General features: G+C 35.7%; 1 long non-coding RNA gene across 4 annotated transcripts in view; it reads left to right on the top strand.

Annotated features, from left to right (window-relative positions):
* Positions 1 to 25,581, top strand: part of LOC135278011 (uncharacterized) — a 457,249-nt gene that overhangs the window by 193,376 nt on the left and 238,292 nt on the right. For 3 of the 4 annotated variants that reach the window (XR_010345550.1, XR_010345553.1, XR_010345551.1), the window contains exon 2: positions 12,164 to 12,230. This is a non-coding gene — a long non-coding RNA (uncharacterized LOC135278011). Of the gene's footprint in view, positions 1 to 8,892; positions 8,991 to 12,163; positions 12,231 to 25,581 lie in introns of all 4 variants that reach the window. The other variant, XR_010345552.1, reaches the window with a different exon arrangement.

Raw genomic sequence — 25,581 nt, 5'->3', positions numbered from 1 at the left:
GAATTTATTGTCTCATTTTACTCTGACAACTGACCTTTGAAATCCAGTTTTATTACTCCTGTATTTCAAAAGAGGAAAGCGAAACTCCAGGGCCACAGGGCTTCTACTGGTTCTCTTGCAAGAACTGAAACTAAAAACTAGGATAATCGTATTCTCATCGCTGTTCTATTTGCTCGCATTTTTAATTAATTAAATTGCAACACCATTGTTCTTGTTGTTTTCTATTCCAGACACTACTGTATCATGGATCTTACTGTCAAACATGTTTCAAACTTTTAGAAATGCCCATTTAACTAAAATTTTAGTAAATAAAACTTTTGCTAATTCAGCAAACATGTATTGGGTGTCTGCTATGTGCAAGGTACTGAACAAAATGGGCACAGATCTGCCCTCTTGAGGGTTATACTGGAGAGGGGCCAGAGAGTCAAACATTGTAAGTAAATCAATGATATATTAGCAGATACTCAATAACGTTCAGGAATAGGCAGCATGGATGTAGAAAGGTTAGACTGCAAACTTAAAGAAGGTAGCCAAAGAAGGTTTCTCTTACAACATGTTTTCTGACTCGAGATTTGAAAACAGTGAGAGAGCAGGCCAAGTTGATGTGTGGGTAACAGGTGTTCTAGACAGAGAGAAGACATGTGAAGCTTTGGTGCAGAGTGCCCTGACCTTCAGTTATTAAGATAACTGAAGCAGAAGTGGGGATTATAGGTGATGAGGTCAGAGGAGAAGGCTTGGGGGAGGACAGTGCTGGGTGGTGGAGGTGACTTGAAGGCCATGGTAATAACTGTCACTTTTACTTGTAGTGAGATAAATTGTGTTGGGCATAATTTATGTTCCAGCAGGACTGGTTCACTGTTGTGTTGAGAATAGATTTTGGATGCCATGGTGGAAGCAGAAAGACCAATTTCAAAGATACTGGAATAATTCAGGTGAGAAATGATGATAGTATGGATAAGGATGATAAAAGTATCAATGGTAAAGAAGTCAATATATTTTTAGTGTCTCACTTATGAGATTTGCTCATGGAATGGATGTGGGGTGTAGGAGAAAACAAGAAATCAAAGATAAAGTATTTGGCCTTAGCAACTAATATTATTGGAGTATCATCAATTGATATAGAAAAGACTGTGGGAAAAGCAGGTTTGGGAATGAAGGGAGTTTGCTTTTACCATGTTTGGTTTAATAAGCCAGTTAGCCATCAAAAGGAAATACATAAATTGTTCAGATATAGCAGTCTGGAGTTTAGAGGACTCTGGATTAGATATATAAGTTTGTCAGTTCTCGGGATATACACTATCCTGTGTATGTAGTCTTGACATTAGATAGGATTACCTGTGGTGTGAGTTTATATAAGGAAGAAGAGACATCCAAGAATAGGATTAAACAGGTTTGTTCAGTTGTTTCAAAGAGGGAAGAAATATATTTACTTGCCAATGGGAATAAACCAGTACAGAGGGAATGGTTGTTAACATATGAGAGAGAGGAAGAATTTCTGGAACAATGTCTTGAATAGGCAAGAGAAATAAGATTTAATGCAAAGTGAGGGGGTTGTTTGCAGGTACAGACAGTTTACAGTAACAGGAAAGAAGAGAGAATTACAGGTGGACGTAGTGATGAGAATTTGGAATGCTTGTATTTCCTAGTGAAATAGGAAGTAAGGACAGATGCTGAACATGAAAAGGGGTGGAGAGGAAAGTTGCTGAAGATTTCAGAGGAGAACGTAGAATATCATTATATAGAGTGAATGCATTTGAGAAAGTGAATGTGATTATTGGCCAGAAGTAAGAACCTATTTAGATTCTCATGGGTATTAATTTAAAATTATGCTAGTCAGCAGAAATTTTGTGGGTTTTTTTTTCTTTCTTGTGTGGATATAGACATGCAGGAGTAGAAAATTGCATTTAAACCAGGACTGATATGGGACAAAAGGAAAGTTAGTGCGTCGATGCTGCCTCTGGCAAATCTTGTCCAAAAGGGGGAAAATGAGAACTAGAAATAAAATTATAAGCCTCCCAACTTGCTATCTAAATGTCACAAAGGAAAAAAAAAAAAGAAATAAGCCTCCCAACTGACTGAACAGATTATCTCTTGGCCAAGGAGACCCCAGAGTAACCCTGAAAACTAAGTTCTCAGCCACAACAGAATGAGGGATCAGACAAACCTCACTATACCTCTTCCCTTGCAAACCACAATTAGGCTTTCTTCCCTAAGAGTCTATCAGGAACCAGCTTTCTCAAAAGACCCCACTACTGGCATCAACAAACCACCTGACACTGCCCATTCTTTTTTTTTTTTGCCTGATAAGAGACCACCAACCATGGAGTGGTTCTGGTCAGATTACAGAGGATGTACATGAAAGCTTTTGCATCCTTTGCTTGACCTTTTGATGTCAGAGGGCCAAAAACTCCATCCTCGATATATCATGCTAACTCTACCATTTTTGATCATGGAGCCCATGGAAAGGCAAAAAGCTTGCGTGTATACATGCACATCTGCTTTTCATAAATGTTAACTCTTCCTATAGGTTGTTGAATATGTGTATTTGCCCAGGCTGCTAAGCATAAACTTCTAGTCCCTTTGCCCCTCCTGCAAAGGGTCTGTTTTTGGCTTCCAGCCAGAAGCTGTGCTTCCCATCCTGTTGGAATTGTCACCCTGCAGGCTGCAACCCTTTATTAGAAATGAAGCTCTCCTTTCCAAATTTAAAAATAAAAATAAACCAGGTCTGGGACTTAAGCTAGTGTAATGATGTAAGGGAGGTGCAAGGGAGTAAAGTATATGGAAGGAATAATTTAAAAGATTAACCATAGAGTGCAAGTGTACTAAAGAAGAAGATGAAGCTATGAGAGAAGGGAAGAGTTTGGTATAGGTGTTCTGATTTATGAGAAGGAAGTACCTGTGGGACTGAAGGATTGTTGGAGTCAGTGACCTAGAGAGAATGGACTGAGAATATAGGAAGCAGTGGTCATAAAACAGAAAACTTGGAATCAAGGTTATGGAAAGGTTGAAATTATTGAAAAAATAATTATAAAGTTTAGTGAATGACCAAGAAGTGAGTGACTGAAGTAAGGTAGAGAACAAAGTCATTGGAGGAGAGGAGTTCAAGGAACCAAGAGGCCAGAATATTGGAGGGATCATCTTCATATATACTGAAGTTACTAAGAAGCAAGATGGAAATAGCACTGAAGAGAAGGACCTGATCCAACAGGTGAGATCTTTAGGTAAAAGGGGGAGAGTTGGTAGATGATTGGTATAGTTTGATGGATGAAATTCAAAGCTGATTATTTTGGGAGAGGAAGAATGGTCAGAATGCATCAAAAAGGAGCAAGGGTACCCAGACAACCTTAAGTTCAGTATCGTGATTGACGTAGGAGGCAAAATTTCTATTAGGAGCTGGGAGGCAAAAGGAAACTCAGAAAAGAGAAAGAAGCCACGGGAGATTTACTATGGATGAATATGAGCAAGAAGAGGTACTTACTCAAGTGGAAGAGTAGTTGAAGGAAGCAGGATGAGGCATGAAGAATGGATTACAAAACCTTGTGAAAGCAGAGTTTAGGAGATACTTATGGTGTAGGTGGTTTAGGATAATTTTCAAAAGAATATTCAGATAGTATAGTGTTTATGATAAAATTTCCTTGTTATATTCCTGTGTTTAGATTACCAGAATTCATTCGCTTTTTTCCTCCCTTTAAAAAAAATTGGGCCAGCATTTTACTAGGCCAAGGCAGGCGGATTTCTTGAGTCCAGGAGTTCAAGACTAGCTTGGGCAACATGACAAAACCTCGTCTCTAAAAAAAAAATTACAAAAATTAGCCAGATGTGGTGGTATATGCCTGTAGTCCCAGTCACTCAGGGAGCTGAGACCAGAAGATTGCTTGAGCCCAGGAGATTGAGACTTCAGTGAGCTGAGATTGTGCCATTGTACTCCTGCCTGGGTGACAAAGAGAGACTGTTTAAAAGAAAAAAAAAGATGCATAATAGATGTACATAGTTTAGGGATACAGAATACATGGGATAATTTAATGCATTCATATAATTGATGAAGATCAAATTAGTGTACTTAAGATATCCATCACCTTAAATATTTGTCTTTTCTTATCCTAGAAACATCTGAATTATTCATCTCCACCTATTTTAAAATGCACAAGAGATTATTGTAAACTATAGTCACCCTACTGATCTATCAAACACTAGCTCTTATTTCTTCCATCAAACCATATATTTGACCCCATCAATCAACTTCTCTTTATCACCTCTCTCCCTTCCCCTATAATTTCCAGCCTCTGGTAACCACTGATTTACTCTTTATATTCATGAGATACAATTTTTTAGTTCTCATGTACAAGTGAGAACATGTGATATTTGTCTTTCTGTGCTTGGCTTATTTCACTTAACATAATGACCCTAAGTTCCATCTATGTTGCTGAAAATGACAAAATTTTATTTACTTTTATGGCTAAATATTATTTCAATGTGTATCTGTACCATATTTTCTTTATTTGCTCTTAGGCACTTAGGTTGATTCCATAATTTGGCTATTGGAATAGTGCTGCAATAAACATAGAGGTGCAGATATCTCTTTTATATATTAATTTTCTTTCTTTTGGATATATACCCAGTAATAGAATTACTGATCATATGGTATTTCTTGTTTAAGTCTTTTGAGGAACCTACATCCTTTTCTCCATTGTGGCTGTACTAATGCATATTCCCACCAATAGTGTGTATCTCTATATCCTGGCCATCAACTGTTCTTACCTGTCTTTTTGATAAAATCATTTTAACTTAGGTGAGATGATATATCATTACAGTTTTGATTTGCATTTTTCTGATGATCAGTGATGTTAGCATTTTTTCATATACTTCTTGGCCATTTATATTTCTTTCAAGAAATACCTATTCAGATCTTTTTCCCAGTTTTTAATTGACTTATTTGTTTATAGGCTATTGAGTTATTTGAGCTCTGTATATATTGTGGTTATTAATCCCTTGTCAGATGGACAGTTTGCCAGTGTTGTCTCCCATTATGTGGGTTTTCTCTTCACTGTGTTGATTGTTTCTGTTGCTGAGCAGAAGCGTTTAGTTTGATGGGCATCCATTTGTTTATTTTTGTTTTGGTCGGCTATGCTTTTAAGGTCTTACACAATGATCTTTGCCCAGACCAATGTCTCCAATGTCTTGAAGCATTTCTTTAATGTTTCCTTACAGTAGTTTTATAGTTTCAGGTCTTACATTTAAGTCTTTAATCAATTTGGGGTTGATTTTTGTACATAGTGAGAGATGAGGGTCTAGTTTCTCTTCTGCATATAGTTATCCAGTTTTCTCAGTACCATTTATTGAAAAGACTGTCTTTTCCCCATTGTATGTTTTTGGTACTGTTGTCAAAGTTGAATTCGCTGTAGATGGATGGATTTCTTTTGAGGTTCTCTGCTCTCTTTCATTGGTCTGTATGTCTGTTTTTATGCCAATACCATGTTGATTTGGTTAATATTGCTTTGTAGCAAATTTTGATGTCAAGTAATATGATGCTTCCAACTTTGTCCTTTTCTCTCAGCACTTCTTCAGCTATTTGGGGTCTTTTGTAGATCCATATAAATTATAGATTTGTTTTTCTAATTCTGTGAAGAATGTCAGTGGCATTTTGATAGGGATTGCATTGAATTTGTAGATTGTTTTGGATAGTATTGCCATTTTAATAATATTAATTCTTATTCCTGAGCATGGGATAGCTCCCCTTTCTGTGTGTGTGTGTCCTCTTTAATTTCTTTCCTCAGTATTTTAGTCTTCCTTTTATACATGTTTCACTTCTTTGGTTAAAATGATTCCTAGGTAGTTTATATGCATTGTAGCTCTTATAAATCAGATTGCCTTCTTGATTTCTTTTTCAGGATGTTCACTGTTGTCATATATAAATGCTATTGACTTTTGTATGTTGGTTTTGAATCCTGAAACCTTACTTAATTTATTCATTCTAACAGTTTTCTGGTAGAGTCTTTAGATTTTCCTATGTATAAAATTATGTCATATTGGAACAAGGCTAATTTGACTTCTTCCTTTCCAATTTGGATAGCATTTATTTCTTTCTCTTCCTTAATTGCTCTAACCAGGACTTCCAGTACTATGTTGAATATGTTGGTATTAGTTCTTCTTTAAATGTGTGGTAGAATTCTCAAGTGAAACCATTAGGTCTTGGGATTCTCTTTGATGGGAGACTTAGTATTACACCTTCAATGTCGTTACTTGCTATTGCTTTGTTGGGGTTTTCTATTTCCTCATGGTTCAATTTTGGAACGTTATATATGTGTATATTAGGCTGTTCTTGCACTGTTATAAAAATACTGAGACTGGGTAATTTATAAGAAAAGAGGCTTAATTGAGTCATAGTTCTGCAGGCTATACAGAAAGCATAGTGGCATCTTTGGCTTCTAGGGAGGCCTCAAAAAGCTTCCAGTAATGACGGAAGGCAAACGGGGAGCAGGCACCTGACATGGTGAGAATGAGAACAAAGGAGAGAGTGGGATGAGAGGTGCCATACACTTTCAACCAACCAGATCTCATGAGAATTCACTTACTATTGCAAGAAAACACCAAAGGGATGGTGTTAAACTATGAGAAATCTGCCCCACGATACACTCATCTCCTACCTTCAGCACTCGAGATTAGAATTCAACATGAGATTTGGGCAGGGACAAATATCCAAACTAAATAATTGTGTCCATAAATTTATCTGTTTTATCTATGCTTGATTCTTTGTATTTCTGTGCTCTCAGTTGTTACGTCTCTTTTTTTCATTTTTGATTTTATTAATGTGGGTCTTCTTTTTTTCTTAGTCTAGCTAAATTTTTGTTGATTATCTTTTCAAAAAACTGATTTCTCATTTTGTTGATTTTCTGCATTTTGTCTCAAATTTATTTCTGCTAAATTTTTATTATTTCTTTTCTTCTAATTTTGGCTTAGGTTAATTTTTGCTTTTCTAGCTCCTTGAGCTGCATCATTGGGTTGTTTACTTAAAGTCTTTCTACTTTTTTGATATAGGCATTTATTGCTATAAACTTCCCTCTTAGTACTGCTTTTGTGTATCCCATAACATTTGGTATATTGTATTTTCATTTGTGATGCTTCCTGTGGGTTCAGACAAGGATAAGTTTTTGCCAGGGAACATGAGGTGTTGAGGAAGATGGTTGTCTACCTCAATCTCAGTTTTTCTAAAGTAGAAACAACAAGTTAGAGAAAAATTTTTGCAAACTTGGTGCCAAGCAGATCAGGAGACAGATGTCATGAATATGGAAGTCTGATTCTCTTATCGTATACTTGAAGCTTTTCACTTCTCTGTGATCCTGGGAACTGTTTCTTCCTCATATTTGAGTTCTGGGATATTGCTGGTGACAATCCTGGCACTCGATATTAGTTTTTGGTTTTCTAGGGGATGGGAGGAGTGAAGTCAGCTTGTTTCTACACTGCCATTTGAAACCAGAAGTCTACTCACTTTTAAAACAGTGAACCATAGCCATTGTATTGTGACTACATGTATATATTTATGCATGCGTATAAACACATTTTATGAGTCACAGGGCCTCCAGTTCCAGAAATTTAACTCTATTAGGTTGGGTTTGTTTTGTTTTTAATGAACCTAGAAAACATTTACAAAATAAAATTTATTTTATAACAGAAAAGAAAAGCCATATGTAAAAGATAAGTAAAGTAGGCATTAAAAGGCAAGACACTATAGTGTTTAAATGTCAGTAATTTTTAATAAAGATTCTTATTTATTCTGCAAATATTCAATAACTCTTTGTGTAATTAATCATGCAACTTTGTGCAAAATGTTTTATGGCCTACAGCCAGAACGTATGCTTTAAATTTCATATGAAAACTGGCTAGGCCCTGTGACTCATACCTATAATCCTAGCACTTTGGGAGGCTGAGGCGGGCAGATCACTTGAGGTCAGGAGTTCAAGACCAGCCTGGCCAACATGTTGAAATCCTGTCTCTACTAAAAATACCAAAAAAAAAAAAAAGTTAGCCAAGTTTGGTGGTGAGCACCTGTAATCCTAGCTACTCAGGAGGCTGAGGCAGGAGAATCACTTGAAGCCGGAAGGTGGAGGTTGCAGTGAGCTGAGATTGTGCCATTGCACTCCAGCCTGGTTGACAGAGTGAGACTCCCTCTCAAGCAAGCAAGCAAACAAACAAACAAACAAAATAAATAAATTTTATATGAAAACATACAGAAGAAAATATGTTTTTTCAAAATATACAAAAGTAACATCAATTTTCTATGTATTATGAGATATTCTAAGGGTGGGACGAGAAAAGAAAAACTGCTGTATCAGGTAGTTTAACATTTTATTTTGAAACTACAATGTCAAAAATAAAGACTTCTAACATTTTAAAATGCATTATATCATGCCTTTCAATATAGCACTTGTAGAGAGCACTCAGTGGCTTACAAATTCTGGTATGTAATCAATTGTAGTGTTTACTCTATCACTTCCAGCATCTTTTTATGATGCATAATGTAATAATATGAAAAAACTAGATTACCATCTCCCAAAGTGTGTTCCTGGGAGTACACATCAGAAGTCTTATCAGAAAAGGCGGTTCTAACTAAATAACACTAATTATTGGAGCGTCCAATACATAAAAATTATGCATTGTAAATTTTCTAGCATATGAAGCAGTTTCTAGCATGCTTAAATTATTTTGCAGTGGAATCTCTATTTTTTAGAAAACATATTTAACAATGTATACTCTAAGAAGGCTGACCTAGAGAGCAAGTTAAATCCACTTCTGAAATATTGGCATTATTTGTCTTTAACTTTTTCTGGAGTTTTCGCTAGTAGCAATGCTTTTACTAAGCATGGCATAGCTGAAGCCCTCCTTTCTGCCTCCTAGGGTCACACTGTTACTTCGTCTACTACTAATAACACTAGCCAGCACTGAGGCATTGCTGATTCAAAATTGAAGAAATCCGCTGATGATTCACTCTTTAGGTAAGCAGAACCTACCTGTACAAATAGCTTTACTGGATGGTGTGAGGGCTTCATGAAATAGTATCCTGCAGGTGAATGAGAGAGGAAGAGCAAGCATGCATGTAGCTGATGGATGACTAAACCAGGAGTCTAATCGAGAGAAAGAAATTAGGTCTGCTTTTGCTCCTGGGGAGAGAGAGAGGACTAAATCTGTCAAGGGGTTTCAAAAACCATAAGGCAAGCATTATCAAGCAAAAAGCAAAGCAGGTTATGAAATTTCAGCTTTTGATTTTGGATGCTGAATTGATAATAATATGTAGAACTGAATATATCTTATGCATGTTTTAATTTTTTTAAAAAATCGTGATTTGATAGCTATTGAGGTTCATAAGAAACAATTTCTTTCATATTTAAAAAAAATTTCAGGTACTTCATTAAGCTGATTGATTATCCTCATCTCTTGGAAAAGTTTCTTCAAAGTTACTCCATGTATTGTAAAATATTACAGCTTTATAAGAGACTGAGTTAAAGAGAGTTTTTTGGTACAGAATGATTAGGCAAGTCTGACTTCATGGTGATGATTTCCCGGAACAAATCATTTAGCGTCTACTGACCTAATTTTCTTCATTTGTGAATGGAGATGCTGGGGAGGAAAAAGGAGAGGAATAAAACACAAACAAGGAGAGATTCCTAGGTAATTGTTATCCTGACTCTGCTGTGGCAGAGTCAAAGATAAAAATCATGTGGTTCCTGCCCTCAAGGGGCTTTCAATAAAATAGGTGGAATCAAATATGACACAAAAGTAAGAATAGCATGCTATGAAAATCTAGAGAGAGAGGAATGGTTGTATACATGGAAGCTACTTGGGAGGGCTTTCTATAAACATGATATATATGGCAAGAAACTTGAATGATCAAAAGAGAAAAAGTTTATACTAAACAAGATGTCTTAATCAGTTTGGGTTGCTATAACAAATGCCATAGACTAGGTGGCTCATAAACAACAGAAATTTATTTCTTACAGTTATGGGGACTGAGAAGTCTAAGATCAAGGTGTCTGGTTAGGGTTGCTTCCTGGTTCCTAGGCAGCTGTCTTCTTGCTGTGTCCTCCTTAACAGAGAGGGCAAAGGACCTCTGCTGAGCCTCTTTTATAAGGGCACTAATACCATTCACGATGGCTGTCTTCATGATCACATCACCTCCCAAAGGCCCCATCTCCTGATTCCATCGCCTTGGGGTTTAGGATTTCAACATATGAGTTTTACGGGACACAAACCGTACCACAAGCCCATAGTACAAGACACTAGCAATATTGTCTTTCTCCTCTTCTAGCTTGAGACCAAAGTAGCCTATGATTTGACAGCAAATTTCTCCAACTTTTGCCTTCTACCCTGCACTGAAGATATTTATTATTTTCCATCTTAGATGGCTATCCCATCTGTCTCTACCAGGATTTTCTATTTCTGCTTAACCTATTCAGACTGACAATATTCCCACTAAACTTTTGGTTGACGTTTCATCTCATAATGTTGCTTCTTGTATGATATTGCCTGTCCTTCCACTCTGCCTTGACTCTGCTTCTAAACATCTGGCACACTACTGCTTGCCTAAGATGTGTAATTAGACAAGTGGGCGTGGACTTGAGCAACAAAAAAGATACCGTGAAAACAGAGCTGTCTCCAAGGGAGAACTACTGTTGCATTTGGCCAAAAATTATGGTAGGGAAAAGGTACTAACCATGTGAAATAAGGCCTGGAAGACAGAAGGGAACCCTCACATGAAATTCTTGAATGTTCATTTAGATAAAAAGTCACACTATATTTTTTTGTAAGAAATGGGAGCATTTTTAATATATTTTATCAAGGAAGCAATTTGCTCTATATTTTTTTCATTATGAAGGTTAATTTGGTGGCTGTGAATAAAGTGGATGGGCAACAGAACAGGCTCATACAACAGTTAATAGAAGTTGATCTAGAGTCATAAAATTAGAAATAAGACAATTTTGGATGTATATCCATAAGATATTATGGGAAATTAAAAATGAGTCTGTGGAGGAGGCAGCACTGATGTAATTCCCAACAACTGCTGGATAATAATAGGAGTATTTGAGACCCAGCGGATAAAACTATTAAAGAGATACCGGGAAATTCACGTGAAGGACATGGTTTAATGCCCATAAGAGGTGGTATGAAGTGGTAGGAAGCAGACTAAATTTGGAAAGAGAAGCTGAAGTTTGTGTCTCACTTTGGACAAAATGTAACTTCTGTGAATCTAATTTGTCTCAGATAATACCTCTCTTGCAGACTGGTTAAATGAATAATATAAAACAGTTATGGAAATTCCTGCACATAGTTGGTGCTTTACAAAATTTTGCCTAAAGTTGAATCTCTGGGTGGGAAGGGGCCTTTTAACTCTGGTTCAGCTAGATCAGCCACCCTGTCTATGCTTAGAAATGTTCCCCAGCTTCTGTACCATGGCCATTCTGCTCACACATGGACCCCTCCAGAGACAGAAAACTTCACACCTTGCTGTATAACTCATTTTGCCTACAGTCTTGTATGCAAACAATTTTGTACATGATATGAAGTGTCATCATAAAGACAGTTTATGAAGTGTCAGTTCTCAGACCTTACTGTGCATGAGCACTGCTCCAGTAGCTTAGGGTCCCAGTGAGATTTGTGCTGCCTTGGTCTGTGGAACAGCACAGGAATTTTTATTTTAAAGAGTTTTCTGAGTGATTCTGATGATGAAGTTCTTTGATAAACATTGTCCCAAAACTTCCCCCACATGTCCTATTTGGCCTCTAAATGTTACATAGAATAAGCTTATAATGATTCAAGAAAATTGCTAGGCAGTCTCCAGTGACTTTTTCTTCCAAGTATAATGTGAAATTATGTATAAAAGTACTTTGGAAAAACAAAAGAAGCACAAGAAATTACTTTAAACATGAGGTAGATGAATATTTTGGTGAATCTAGCAATTTTTATCATCACAGTTCATATTTATTAATGGTTTTTTATGCCACCTATATTGTACACCTTATTCTAACATTGATATTTCATTATTTTACCATTATACAGTTGAGACTTAGAAAAGTTATCTTTCCCAGGGTCACAAAATGGCAGGGACAAATTTTTAAAACTGCATTTCATTGCCCTATTTAAAAACTAATGAGATTTTGTTTTTATTTTATAGCCAAAACCATCCTCAAGGAGTTTAATGGATGTGGTACCACAAGAGAAATGTACGTCCACATTGAAAGGTAAGATGAATTATTTCATCTAGTAGTATTTTTCTGTTGATTAAACTTTTGTTTACATTATTATTATCGTCATGTTGTCAGGGGTGCATTAAAACAATAATAGTTTTGCTCCAAAAAAAAAAAAAAAACAGTCATTTGTGCTTTCTCCTGGAATATTTTCCTGTGACCTTAGTTCTTTGGAGAATGCTTGTGTGGTGAGCCTGTAGTAATGACATTTGAGAAGTGACGGGAATGGAATGTGAAGAAAGGGACGAGCAGGGCACTGAAGATTCACACTCTGTTTGAAAATTTTGCTTTGATCTAGCTGGAACCACAGTATCTACACATAAGTGCACACCAATTGATTCTGAATTTACCAAGAGTTGTTTTGCATACTGCAAGATTTAGAATAACATATATAAACAATTCTTTTTTTTTTTTACAAAGTAAAATAAAAGGTGTCTGCTTTTTAGTGACTTGAATCAATAACAAATTAGAAAAAGTGACCTGATTTATAATTTTTCAATTCTGAAATATTCCTATTGTGATAATTATTTTTGTGGGATAAGAGGGGACTGAGATCTAGACCTTCTCAATCCTAGATGCAATTTAAAATCATCTCAAGAAATTCGGTAATTATTCATGCTCAGATTTTACTGAAAACCAGTTATAATCAGAGTTCTCAGGTGATTCTACTGTGTAGCAGGGTTGAAAACTACAACATGACTCCAGGTTTGGAGTCAGACACAAAATTGGATCCTCCACACTTATTTATGAAAAACAAGAACAACGACAAAACAAAACTAAGCTATCAATACATATAATCGTTAATAGAAGCACTGGCTATTGAGGGTAAACTGCTTTATTTGGATTCACATAAAAAATTCATAAAATCTATGTAATGAGGAAGCTATTTTTAGGTAGAAATGTGAATGTTTCTCAGATAAAGAAATGGTTCTCAGATAACTCTTGAGAATCTGAGGATAAAACTGTCATTGAAACTTTACCTGGTACAATCTAACTTTTTAATATCTTCATAATAATGAATTTGAATTCATTTTAATCCTTACTCTTAAAAAGTTACAATTTTGTTTATTGCTATAATTTTATTGAAGCTCTGTTTCTAAACAGAACAATTTCTCATTATAGAGTTTGTAAATTTTCTTGAAGAACTAGATTGTGGATATTTTAATCAAGACAAGTTAGCATGGTTATTACCCTGAGTCACTTTAATGACCAAAATAAGCTGGAAAACTGAAGGAAAAATAGAAAAGTTACATTATGTATTTGATTGATTCTTTCAGTTCACATTTGTGGGGGTTGTTTTGTTTGTTTTTGTTGTTTTGGATTGTGAAGTTCTGGTCACAACATATTACTTGTTTAGCTTTGCTTAAAATGAGAGTATTTTTGATATGTCAAAATCAAAATTCATTCTTTTACAAATGGTAGACTGCTTGTAGAAGTTGTTTTAGAGTCTTAGTTGAATGTTGAAACTTTAAAAAATATCGCACCAAAGTTTGCTTGAATTGAACTTAAGTATACTAGCTCTTAGGCAACCGCTCATGTTGTGAACACATCCTAACTATCTCAACATGCCAGTGGTATATCATAATGGCCACTGTAAAGACACACGGCCTGGAATTATTTTGATGGGGGGTCCCAAGGAGTACCTGTGATTGACTCCCACAAAGCTAAGAACTGTCTCCACTGCTGAGAGCCTTTATCATGATGCACTCTTTACGTGATCACAACAGGATGCTATGAGACTGAAATGGTGTTTAGATATTCTCTTGCCAAGAGAGATTTCTAGTTTCAGTGTCATTATGAAGACCCTTGATGTTCCCAGCCTTTTCCTCACTTACATCCTTTTGTGATCTACTTTTACCTCATTCATTTTCAAGGAAAATTAATTTGGTACCATTTGATTTCCAAATTGTTACACTTTGTTCCCATTTTTGTCATATATTACCTCCTCCTCTTCCTGCCTTTCTCATTCGCTTTTCCTTCTTTTTTTTTTTTTCTTTCTTTCTTTCCCTTCTTCCTTTTTTCCCTTTTCCTCTTCCTCCCTCCAATTGCTGGCCATAATTAGAATATGACTCAGTCTAGTAGTATCTATTGAATGACTTAAGTCTACAGTACTGACACTTCCCGGTTGTTAGGGGTTGTTTTGAAGGGCATAAATTGAGCTATTAGTTCAGAATGTTTGAGGTTCTTTTCTTTTTTTCTGGTGCTTTTATCTAGCTTCTGACTTTCAGATCCTTTTGCATTATTTTGCAAGGTTTTTATAAAGTCATCCCTTTGTGAAAATGTACTGCTTTGTTGAGTATCGTGGAATTTTTATTGATTTGTGGTTCCTTCATCTCAGGACAAAGCCTCAGTTACCTCGGATGATATATGTTTTGTGTTAGCATTCCTTTTATTGTTTGCTATGTATGTTCTCTTTGACATTTGGATTTTTCATTTTTCAAGCAAAGGTTGTATCTTGAATTTTCTGTGTAGTTTCCAACACTTTATGTTTGAATACTGTTCACTGAGGTAAAATTAAAAAAAAAAATAAAATGATTAACAGCTCTATTGCTTTTTCCTTAATTGATACTGTGAGGTAGAGTTTACAAAGCTTGTGACAGGTGGCTGTGTTTTTCTTTATATGGCTAATGATGTGGATTTGTCTCTTTCTTTCTTTCTTTCTTTCTTTTTTTTTGAGATGGAGTCTTGCTTGGTCACCCAGGCTGGAGTGCAGTGGCTTGTTCTCAGCCCACTGCAACCTCCGCTTTCTTGTGCCTCAGCCTCCCAACTAGCTGGGATTACAGGTGCCTGCCATCATGCCTGGCTAATTTTTGGATTTTTAGTAGAGATGGGATTTCTCCATGTTGGCCAGGCTGGCCTCGAACTCCTGACCTCAAGTGATCCACCTGACTCAGCCTCTCAAAGTGCTGGGATTATAGACATGAGCCACCATGCCTGACCTGAATTTGTCCATTTCTCTAATTCTGCATCTTAGCTACTGAGTTGTTATTAAAGTCGAATGACTTTTCTACCTATTTCACAAGTTTGTTTTGAATCTTAAATGGTACAATGTGTAATAATTCTTGGTTAACGCTAAAGCACTGTGCAAAAGTAAAAGACTGCTATTAACTGAAGAAAATACACAAAGATTATTATATAAATCTTAAGTTTAAGCTTTTAAAAATATCAAAAAGCATAGTGAAACTACAGCATTTGGTGCATCAAAAAAAAGAGAAAGAAAAGGAGGAAAAAGATATGTAAAAACTCAGAAAAATGAAAAAAGGTGAATAGTACATTCTAAGATGTCTGGGACAGAAATGAGTTTGGATGTGATTTAGGTAAAGTCTGTGATGACAAAATTATGATAAAAACAGATAAGAAATTTTACATGTTGTTTTAATGAATATTTCTTAACTAAAAAGAGGTTATAGAAGAGATGAAGATAGCTGGAACAGATATAAATAGAGGAATTAGTAACAAATTGATGACACATCTGTATGCATACATCCAGGAAAGTAAACAAGCTTTAGTCTAGGATGAAAACTGTCTTTGGAATTCTGATTTCATCTGATTAAAGATATATATCTAGCACACGTGTAGACACTATTTAGAACTAAATGGTAATTTATTATGACTAGTAATTTCCTATTACATAGGCATTACCTTCTTCTACTAAACTGTGTTTGAGCAAGGTGGTGAATGAGGAAAAGGCATCAGGGTAAGCCATCTCATGTTAGCCTGTAAAGAGAGCATATTAGATGTAGTAGAAAAACACTAACATTAAAATTAAAAAGTTGGGTTTAAAGCCTAGCTTTTTCACTTTAACAATGAGGAACATTGACACAGAGCAGTGTTTCTCAAAGTTTAACGTGCAGGTGAATTGCCTAGAGATCTTGTTAACATGCGGATTTAGATTCACTAGGCCCAAGAGTCTCCCAGGAGGTGCTTGATGCTGCTGCTTTCCCATGGACCACACTCGGCCTAGCAAGAGGCCAGAGCCTTTCATTTGTTGGTGTTCTGTCACACAGTTGACAAGAACTAGCACTCAAATTCAGTATTCTTCATATGACAGTCCATGAAATAGGCATTGACCAACCATAAATTTCTTTCTTTTCTCTTGAAGTATGGATTCTCATCGATAGGCAAAAACAAATTCATAAAGCATTGTCCTTTATCATTTATATTCTGTATATATGTTGAAATTTGATTTATATAGGGTCAATTTAAAATATAATCTAACTGTAACACAAAATATATTCCAGACACAAAAAAGTTATACTTTTACCTTTTGTATGCCTGCAGTTCATTTATAAAACAGTTAATTTTGTAGTAGTTTCTCTCTTTTTAAACTTTTTTATTGGGGTAAAATTCACATAACATAAAATATACAATTTTATCCATTTTAAAGTATACAGTTCACAAATGGGTCTGCACGATATGCAGGTACCACCTGTAAGTGAACAGCTGCAGTGCTACAACCCCTTTCTTGAACATCCCTGAAGGATCGTGGTGAAGTAAAATCTTCCCAGTGGGCAGAAATTCAAGCAGTGCACCTGGTTGTGCACTTTGCATGGAAGGAGAAATGGCTAGATGTGCAATTATACACTGGTTCATGGGCTGTAGCCAATGGTTTGGCTGGATAGTCAGGGACTTGGAAGAAACATAATTGGAAAATTGGTGACAAAGATTTGAAGAAGAGGTATGTGAATGGACTTCTCTGAGTGGTCAGAAACTGAAGATATTTGTATTCCATGTGAGTGCTCACCAATGGGTGACCTCAGCAGAGGAGGATTTTAATAATCAAGTGGATAGGATGACCCCTTCTGTGGACACCACTTAGCCTCTTTTCCCAGGCTCCCTTGTCATTGCCCAATGGGCCCATGAACAAAGTGTCCATGGTGGCAGGAATGGAGGTTATGCATGGGCTCAGCAACATGGACTTTCACTCACCAAAGCTGACATGGCTACAGCCAGTGCTGAGTGCCCAATTTGCCAGTATGTGTCCAGAAATTTATCCATTTCCTCTAGGTTTTTTACTTTGTTCATATGTAATTGTTGATTATAGTGCCTAACGATCTTTTGTATTTCTGTGGTATCAATTGCATTGTCTCCATTTATATTTTGTTTATTTGGGTCTTCTCTCTTTTTTTCCTGGTCTAGAAAATGGTTTATCAACTTTGTTTATCTCTACCAAACGCCGGCTTTTCATTTTGTAGATCCTTTGTATTTTTTAGTCTCTATTTCATTTAGTTCTGCTTTAATCTTTATTGTTTATTCCCTTCTACTAATTTGGGGTTTGGTTTGTTCTTGCTTTTCTAGTTCCTTGCGGTACATTATTAAACTGTTTATTTAAAATCTTTCTTTTTTTTTGGTGTAGGCATTTATTGCTATAGACTTTCCTATTAGCACTGCTTTTCTTGTATTACATAGGTTTTGGTACATTGTGTTTTGTCTTTTTTTTTTTTTTTTTTAAGATTTTAAAAAAATTTTCTTTTTAATTACCACCTTGACCTAAAGCTCATTCAGGAGCATGTTGTTTAATTTTCATGTATTTGTATAGTTTCCAAAATTCTTCTTGGTATTGATTTCTGCTTTTATTTCATTGTGATCTGAGAAGATACTTGATATAATTTTCATAGTTTTTAATTTGTCAGGATATATTTTGTGTCTTAACATATGGTATATCTTGAAGAATGTTTTGTGGGCTGATGGAAAAAATGTGTATTCTGTAGCTGTTAAATGAAATGTCCTGTAAATATGTTAGGTCTGTTTGGTTTAATATACAGTATAAATCCAATGTTTCTTTGTTAATTTTCTTTTTAGATGATCTGTCTAACGCTGAGAGTAGGGTATTGCAATTCTTAACTATTATTGTATTAGGGTCTATCACTCTCTTTAGATCTACCAATATTTGCTTTATAAATTTGGTTTCCCACTATTATACATGTCCAGAATTGTTATATCCTCTTGCTGAATTAATTCCTTTGGCATTAGGAAATAACTTTCATTGTCTTTTTTTTTTTTTACTGTATTTGACCAAAATCTATTTTATCTGATATAAATATAGCTATTCCTGCTTTAACATTTCAACCTATTTAAAAAACAATTAATCACTTTCATTCTCATCTCTACCTCCATCACGTTCGTTCGTTCGTTCGTTCGTTCTTTCTTTCTTTCTGTCTGTCTGTCTGTCTGTCTGTCTGTCTGTCTGTCTTTTTTCTCTGTCTTTTTCTATTTCAGTTAGTGGCATTATCTAACATCCCATCACTCAAAGTAAAAACCTAGCAATTAGTCACTTAGTGCATCTAATTTTATGCTTCATGAGAAATATTTTTTCAATGTTTTCTTCCTGTCTGTACCACCTGTATCTCTTTCTCTTATTTAGTCCCTTCTTGTTTATATCTCCTGCACAACACTGCTGGGACAGCTCTTTCATTGGTTTCCACGCTGCCAGTCTTTTCAGTTTCCATACATTCCTCCGCAGCTTTCAGAAAAGCTCATCTAAAATATGAATCTGACCCTGTCACTAATCTGTTAGGATCCTCAGTGACTCCCTGTGCTATGTAATTTAAGTAATTGCTAATCTTTCAGTGTGCTTGTAACCACTTTTCTTCAAATTAAAACTTACTCAAAAAGTCAGAAGAAAATTGAAGTGAGATGCTGCTAGTAAGTGTATATGAACACTATCATCTAGTTTTTAAAAATGGAACAACTTTATATTATGCTTTAACAGAATTAATTTTAAAAGCTTGATGGTTCCTCAAATGGTGAATTTGCATCAAATATTATTAAGCCTACTGCAAGCTATAGAAAGGGACCACTGTATATTTAATTTTTCCATATACAATTATAACTCATGTATGCAGTACATTTATCTAAACAAACCTAGTTTCCATTTCTGGAAGTTTATTTTGAACAGCACAATCCAAAACTGACTTTCCACAAGAACAAAGTTACATATGGGAATTATGCTTCTGGAGAACAACCATAAACTGTGCATATCATGAAATAAGGAAAACAGGAGAAGAAACATTAAAAGGAATTTGGACCTGAGTAACATTTATCAAAGATAGTCATTAGTAATAAGTCTCATAGAAGAACTAGATGTTTACTGAAGACAAAACAACAACAACAACAAAACCTGTGATTTGGTCAGTTGAGTCACTAAGGAAGATTTACACTATTATTCTTAACAAGTTGACCACCAGTGTTCATCTTCCACCCTTTCCATCAAGTCTGTTCTTCCTCAGTCTCCTTTATCACAATAAAATACTCCTACTCTCTACTCAATTGCTCAAGCCAAAAACCTATGACTCATCTGTTAATACCCTTTCCTTTATCTCCAGTATTTATTACATCAGCAACTACTCAGGGCTCTTCTATAAAAAAAAATCTTAAATCTATCTACTTATTTTTGTCTCTATCATCTCCTTCTAGTCTTTTCTAGATCTAGTCCTTTTCTAGATCTCCTTCTAGATTCTTTAAATCCCTTACTAACTGTGCTTGGCTCCTTTATTTCAGTCCATTTGCCAACTACCCTATATATAAAGAAAAATATGATATTTTGAAATGAGTGAAATCATATTTAACTCATATCAAGAAAAAGATGATATTTTAAAAATGAGTTAAACCATATTATTTAACTCATCTGTTGAAAATTATCCAAGGTGGCCACCACTTCAATGAAATTCAAACTCCTTGCCATGTCCTACACAGTCCTACATGACCTGACCTTGCCTCCCACTTTTGACATTGTCACCTACCACTCTTCCCCTCACTTATTTTGTTCAAGGCACACTGTACTTCTGAATTAACCACCTTGCCTTTGAGGGAGCAATTTCCTGCCTTGAGAGTATTTGAGTACTACTTGGTACACTTTCTTTGTAATTATTTACAGTACTGGCTTTGCCTCTTCTTTAGTCTTGTAACCACTTTTTATGGGCTGAACTGTGTTCCCCACAATTTCATATGTTGAAGTCCTAACCTCTAGTAAGTCAGAATGTGACTGTGTTAGTCTGATAGAGCTACTATAACAAAATATTACAGACTGGGTGGCTTGAACAACAGAAATGTATTCTCTCATGATTCTGGAGGATTGAAGTCCAAGGTCAAGAATTAGAGCTTCAAAATATGACTTTTTTGCGGGGGGCACAATTCAGTTTATAATAGTGACTGTATTTGGAAATAAGGTGCTTACAGAGGTAATTAGGCTAAAATGAAGTCATTAGGGTGGACTTTAACTGACTATAACTGGTGTCCTTATAAGAAGAGGGGATTAGGACATAGACACACATAAAAAGATGAAGATGTGAAGTCCCAGGGAGAAGATGGCCATCTGCAAGTCAGAAAGAGAAACCTAAGCAGAAACCAACCCTGTTGACACCTCAATCTTGGACTTCTAGCCTCCAGAATTGTGAGAAAATATATTTCTGTTGTTTAAGCCACTCTGGCTGTGGTACTTTAGTATGGCAGCCCTAACAAATTCATGTGGCATCACAGTAAGGCCTTCTCTGACCACTCAAACTAAGCAGAGACCCATTGCTTTCTCTATTGCCCCAACATTGGAATGTCGTGCCATGACAGCAGGGATCTTGTTATGCTGTTCTCTGCCTCCAGTGCTCATAGTATTATGCTCTGTTGAATAATCAGGTGAGGGATGGGCTCATTGACTGAATACCTGGGTGGAGGAATCATCTTACAGACCACAAACCCAGAAGAAATAGCACATGAGCTAGGTAAATTTTTAAGAAGGAAACCTTATAAAGCTTGGTGTAAGAAAGAATAATGAGATCATAGAGATGTTAGTTTTTATTTCAAAGGGTTAGTAGGGCTTGAAGATCGCAGTAGAATGTGCATGAGAGGAAAAGTGGCAACAGGACAACTGCAATGACTATGACTACAGAGTTGAACAACCACAACTGTAAAGTTGGAAATACAGTATAGTTGTCTTCCCATGAGATTGCAGCAAATAAGAGGTTATTAGCTCAGGAACTTGATAGGAAAGAGAAGCAAGACTCTCAAAAAACTTTCTAAAAATTTACTCATTCATTCTGGCTGTAAGGAGGCCACATCTCTCTTTTGAATGCAGCCCATCTATCTGTCACATTCCAGATGCTCAAGGCCTTTTGCTTTGTGCAAGAAGCAAGATGGCCCAAAACCTTGTTTAAATCTGACAATTCTCAGCTCCACTTGCCACACGGTCTTTCTCCATGTAGCCCACATACCTGGCAGTGTTTGCTATGACTGTTTACATTTCCCCACTTGAATGCTTGGTGTCTAATTCTTGCCCAAGTTGACTCACAGAATCTGCTTTTCACAGATTTAATAGCAAGGACTAACGTTCCATTAAATTTATAGAGAGCTTGATCTTTTCCCAAATCCTATGGATAAGCTAGAAGATTGGAAAACTATGAAGCTACCAACTAGCACAATAGCTAAATAAGAGCTGTCCCAGAAATTGAAATTTTTTTTTAATCAAAGCAGTAAAAGCAATTTGAAAAGCACATATTTGATATCGCACAACTATTACACACATAAACTCTATTTGATCCTATGAATTTATGTTAGATAAAATTTCTAATCTAGTGTAATTCATTGTCCACATGAGCAAAATGAGCAAAAGAGTGTTAATATGAGCTAAAGATGGAACCAGATGTTATAATGGCATTATTAAAACCTGATTGAACCTGTGTAAATATAATATAGCTTTGAAGATCAAGGTTGTAAATTTTAAATATATATATATATATTATTTAGAGATTAGAATAAATCAGAAGAACCAAGTTCAGTTTCAGTGACTATAATGATACATTCATTAATGGAATTAAAGCTTATGTAACCAACTTTTATTTCTAAAAACCTTCAATAAATCCTATTTTCTGAATAGTGATAGTGAATTTATCAGTTTTAAGCATTGCTTTATTAAATTTTTATGACTCTGTGAGGTGGGCACTATCATCATTATTATTATTATTATTATTATTATTATTATTCTTGAGACAAAGTCTTACTGTGTGGCCCAGGCGGAGGGTAATGGCACAATCTCTACTCACCGCAATGGCGGGATCTCTGCTCACTGCAACTCTACCTCCTGGGTTCAAGTGATTATTCTGCCTCAGCCTCCCAAGTAGTAGGTGGTGCACACCACTACCCCTGGTTGTAGGCACCATTATTATCTTAATTTTGCCCATGAGAAAAATGATTAAATTTTGACCTAAATTCAATCCATAAGTGGATTTAAGAATCCATAGTGGAGTTAAGAATTAGATACTAGAAGTTTGATTTCAGAGAAGGTTTCCTTTTTTTTTTTTTGAGATGAAGTTTTGCTCTTGTTGCCCAGGCTGGAGTGCAATGGCACGGTTTCGGCTCACCACAACCTCTGCCTCCCAGGTTCAAGGGATTCTCCTGCCTCAGCCTCCCGAATAGCTGGGATTACAAGCATTCACCACCATGTCTGGCTAATTTTGCAGTTTTAGTAGAGAAGGGTTTCTCCATGTTGGTCAGACTGATCTTGATCTCCTGAGCTCAGGTGATTGCCCACCTCGGCCTCCCAAAGTGTTGGAATTTCAGGCATAAGCCACTGTGCCAGGCCAAGTTTCTTTACTCAGTACATTTATTGAATTAGAAGGAAAACTTCTGGTGTCCACAAATCACTTATACAATTCTAAATCAAAGTTTATTTTCTTTACATGTGTAATTATAAATTTTGAATGCTATCTTACATATATGCATGTATAATCTATATGCTTTGGACAAAATGTTATGTAGGTAATATCTGCAGCATAGGCAAAGAAACGCATATTATAGTATCATGTGTGTATAAAACTTTATTGACTGATTAATTTTTGCCCTGTATCTACTTTGGTTTTATAATTCAAACTTTTCCCTGGCGCTTAACAAAGGTAAATTGAGAAAGGGTTTAAGTTTCTGCCTTTAATTGCTGCATGTGTAACGAGATATTTGTTTTGTAGAGTTGATATTCAGACACAGTTCCATTTCTCTTTTGTTCACATTATTCCACTTTTCAGAGACAGTCCAAGCTTCACAGTCATGTTTTGATTAAGAGAGTAATGCTTTATTAAATTTTGAATAGAGTCTGTTATCAGTGTGGTGTTATTCTTATTGAAATAGCACCATAATATTCTTCAGCTTCTTTGTGAAAGGAGAGCAAAATGTGATTTCTATCCTTACTTTGATTCCTAGTTGTTTACAGTGGTTTAAATAATTCTTATTGTGAAAGGCTCCCATTTTAGTTGGAGATGACACTGGGCTGTCTCACTGATTCTATTATCAATGCACTGGAGGTGTGGTCCACCTATTCCAACTTTATTACTTCTTGAGAGATGGAGATATATCTACATGCAATACTGATTTCTACTCTGAATTCTGCTTAGTGGGTCCAAGATATGCAGTGTTATTTCTGAGAGTCAAATGATTATTTCAAAGTTTTCCTTTTATCTTCTAATTCATGCAGTGTTACTTGGTCAGTAAGACACAAGATCTGTGAGGACTTTTTATAAAAGATGCATGGAAAAGCTAGAATTTGAAATTTATGGCACTCTCAGATATGCACACCACTCTGAAATGATTCACATTCACGTGTATAGTCCTCAGTTACAGAGTCTGTGACAGGAAGAGGCGGGACTAGATAATTTATAATCTTTCTAACACATGATTTTATGCTGAATAATTTCGTAAATTTAGTCTTCTATGTTGTAGTGGCCTCTCTATATACATTGACAACATACTCATATATTACTTTTACATCTAATATGCTAGAAATTGCTGATTTGAGCCTTTTAACCACTTTCTGATGGCAAATGCTTTACATACATGAAATATGTTGATTCATTCAACTAATGTATATTTACTGGCTATTATGTGCAAAGGACTGTGCTAGATGTATATACATCTAGGAAGACTAATGGACAGAAAATATTCAAGTTGTTTCATGATTGATGAGAATTTGAGAGCAGTTTATGTCCATAGAACCTAGCAACAACAAAAGAGCAAAAATAATATTTAAACTTATGGTCTTAACTTCATTATCAGTGGGCTATACTTAGCTGAGATGAACATTTGAATCTTGGTTTTATTGATAATTAACGTTGTAGAAGGGATTTTTCTAAAAACTTCCTTGCAAATATACATTAAATAAATGCTGATATAAAATTTTGTGGGACATTATAGTTTCCTATTGCTGGTTGCAATAAAATATCTCAAATTTAGTGGCTTAATACAATAGAAAATTATTTTCCAGATCTGAAGGCCATAAGTCCGTATTATTATTTTTAAATAAATCATACTGATTCATGTAACAGTTATGATAATGTGGTCATCAGGGCTCAAACTATTCCTAAGATGCCTACTTGGCAGCTGTTGGTGAAATGTATAATATATTCTTAACAGGTCTTCATCTTCCAAATGTCAAATGTATTTATTTATATACTTATGATATTTGGATTTCAAAACCGATGAACAAAAGGTTGCTTCTAAGAAAACTTTGAATTTTAACAAAGGAAAACTACTACTAAAGGAATTAGGCTGACTTTGTTGCATAATAATAATAAGTATTATTGTTATTGAGTACTTACTGTCAGGACATATTGTTAAGTGCTTTTACATATATTAATTCATGTAGTCCTCAAAACAGCACAGTGAACCCAGGAGGCGGAGGTTGCAGTGAGCTGAGATCGCGCCATTGCACTCCAGCCTGGGTAACAAGAGCTAAACTCCATCTCAAAAAAAAACAAAACAGCACAGTGAGTGAGATCCTTTTATAATTTCCACTTTAAGATGAGAGCACCAGGCTTGGAGGTTAAATACTTGTCCCAAATTACACAGCTAGGAAAAGGCAGAGGTGGGATTTGAGCCCAGGCTCACTGCCTCCAGAGTCTACGCACTCTCTAGGAAGCTCCAAAAAACATTTTTAGAGCCCAGTGCTCTTTTGGAGGATTCAGTGTATTTATTTTCAGTTTATAGTTGGGGAGCTAAAGTGACAGAGAAGTCAAAACAACTCCCCCTGCTTGTATTCTTAGATGCTCATTTTAAATTTTAAATGATTTCTCTCTGTTTGCTTTTTTGTGGGCTCATTCCTGATTTCAGTCTTTTGGTATATGTTGACTTCTAATATTCTAAAAGACCGCTAAGTAAATGAAGACAAGTATTGGGATTTTAATAATTTTGAACTTTCTAGGTCACACTTCTTGTAATCAGACATGGTGCAAAGTGTTTCTACAAGGTCATACGAATGACTTTTAGAAAACACTATGGAAACAATCTATTAAAATGAGTTCTCTTCCCATTATGGCCTCACAGTTTATTTATTAGGATTGGTTCAGAATGCCAGTTATCTATTCAAATTCAA

Source organism: Aotus nancymaae, unplaced genomic scaffold, assembly GCF_030222135.1.
Source record: "Aotus nancymaae isolate 86718 unplaced genomic scaffold, 86718_ANA_hifiasm-v0.15.2.pri h1tg000036l, whole genome shotgun sequence".
Classification (NCBI taxonomy): domain Eukaryota; kingdom Metazoa; phylum Chordata; class Mammalia; order Primates; family Aotidae; genus Aotus; species Aotus nancymaae.
The sequence above is the reverse complement of the archived record's forward strand: the minus strand, read 5'-3'. Positions and strand labels throughout refer to the sequence as shown.